This window comes from Triticum aestivum, chromosome 4A, assembly GCF_018294505.1.
Source record: "Triticum aestivum cultivar Chinese Spring chromosome 4A, IWGSC CS RefSeq v2.1, whole genome shotgun sequence".
NCBI lineage: Eukaryota > Viridiplantae > Streptophyta > Magnoliopsida > Poales > Poaceae > Triticum > Triticum aestivum.
The window spans coordinates 594,145,956-594,148,589 of NC_057803.1; positions in this window are offsets into that span (position 1 = coordinate 594,145,956).

Here is a 2,634-nt window from a genome sequence, read left to right on the forward strand (position 1 = left end):
ATTATGTCTCTAAGTCGTGCCTCGACACGTGGGAGATATAGTCGCATCGAGGGTGTTACATAAACCCTGCTGTCAGGAAGGCTACTACTGTTTGTGCACAAGTCAGGGTACTAAAGCCCCCTTGTTTTAGTACACTGACAGGCACCTCTCACTGAACCACTTCATGCTTATTCCTTCTTCTAATTCATGGACTTCTCATGAGGCACAACCGAGAGTGTATTACTTTTCAAAAAATTCTTCCCAAGGCACAACCAAGCTCCTTTCAAAATATTTTCCTTCCCCGGGCACCACCGAGAGTTTATTCCTCCTTTTAAATTCTTGTCCTTCCTGGGGCACCACTGATAGTTTATGCTACTTAGCATTGTTCGAAAGGTCAAGGTCAAAGAGAAGGAGATGTGCATTCTCATGGTGTACTCCCTCCGTTTCTTTTTAGTTCGCATATAAGGTTTGGTTAAAGTCAATCTTTGTAGAGTTTGACTAACTTTATATTGAAAAATATAAACATTCACAATATGAAATCAATATTATCAGATGCACTATGAAACGTATTTTCATACTACATAGTTTTAGTATTGTATATATTTTTATATAAATTTGGTCAAACTTTGTGTAGTTTGACTTTGACCAAATCTTATATGCAGAGTAAAAAGAAAGAGAGGAAGTAGGTTCTCTCCACCCTATGCTCTCCTTGGATTCCATCTGCGCCACCCCCCGCCTTATTATTCTTGGTTCCTGGAGCTAGTTGTCGTTGCCCTACAGGTTTCTTGATCCTCGGTGGCTGATGGAGTTCGTCGTAGGGGTCTGGACAACTCAGGGAAGACGACGATCGTGCTCAAGGTCAATGGGAAGGACACGAGCGTCATAAACCCCACCCTTGGCTTCAACATCAAGACCGTCAAGTATCACAAGTCTGTGTCATTAGTTGACATGTGGTGATTGTGAACTACTTAAGCATCCATTCAGGAGATCCTTTTAACATATTGATGAGAAACGCTTTTAGCATTGCAGAATTTCACATAAAATACTCACGGGTTACGAAAATGAAACTAAATAAAAAAATCATTGTATTACTTTAGAATTTGGGGGAGGGGTCAGGGGGGAGGAGCGTACACATGCAACGTCCAATCTAGTTATTTGATACTCGCTTTTTACTAATGTTAGAGGAAAGCTTATAATTACTAGTGCAACCTCTCACTGTCATTACTATCAAACATGTTTGTGTGTTGGAATGGGAAAAAACACATGCTCCTATGACAATAAGCACGATTCAAGACCCCTCCATAGGTCCATGTTATCTATTTCAACATTGTGTCTCATACATGTTATCGCTTATCCTCCTTCCCGCCTTCACCGACAATAGTCGTGGTGTCCACCTGATCACAATGCATCCGACTGTGGTCACCCCTAATGTGATGATCTCGAAGACCCACATGCACACATGTCACTCACACCTCTGACTGAACCACTTCATGCTTATTCCTTCTTCTAATTCATGCACTTCTCATGAGGCACAACCGAGAGTGTATTCCTCCTTTTAAATTATTTTTCTTCCTTAGGCACAACCGAGAATTCAATCCTCCTTTTTTTTCCTTCTCGGGGTGCCACTGAGAGTTTTATTCCTTCTTTTAAATTCTTTTCCTTCCCGGGGCACCACCGGGAGTTTATTCCTTGTTTTTAGTTCTTCCTTCCTGAAGCAGGACCTAGAGTTTATTCCTTCTTTCAAATTATTTGCTTTCTGAGGCAAAGTAGAGTTTATTACTTCTTTAACTATTTTTCTTCCTGGGGGCACAACTGAGTTTATTCCTTCTTTTAGTACATTTCCTTCCTACTCATATTTGTGAGCAAATGGGACAGACTCATTATCATCTGCTTTCATTCTTGAGGTGGCTTATTAATTTTAAATCATAGACGCTTTTGCGGTAAAACTTTCAATCTATTCATCATCAATCATGATAGTTGTAACACCCCGGATATGATTTACCTAATATGTAATCCAACTCTTGCCGTTTCCGGCGTTAAGTTATTTTATTTTCTCGGGTTCGGGTTTTTGTCTCCGTGTGTTGTTGTCGTTGTCATGCATCTCATATCATGTCATCTTGTGCATTGCATTTGCATACGTGTTCATCTCATACATTCGAGCATTTTCCCCGTTGTCCGTTTTGCATTCCGGCGCTTCGTTCTCCTCCGGTGGTCATTTCTACCTTTCTTTTGTGTTTGGAGATTAAACATTTCCGGATTGGACCGAGACTTGCCAAGCGGCCTTGGTTTACTACCGGTAGACCGCCTGTCAAGTTTCGTACCATTTGGACTTCGTTTGATACTCCAACGGTTAACCGAGGGACCGAAAAGGCCTCGTGTGTGTTGCAGCCCAACACCCCTCCAAGTTGGCCCAAAACCCACCATAACCTTCTCCATCATCTAGAGCGTTCGATCACGATCGCGTGGCCGAAAACCGCACCCCATTTGGACACTCCTAGCTCCCTCTATGCCTATAAATAGACCCCCTCCCCAAAAATCCGGATCTCCTTCTCCCCCGAAACCCTAAAATCGCCCCGCCGCCACCGGACACGTCCGGCCGCCGCCGGACGAATTCCGCCGCCGCCCGCGGCCACTGACGGGCCGCCATGTGGCGAG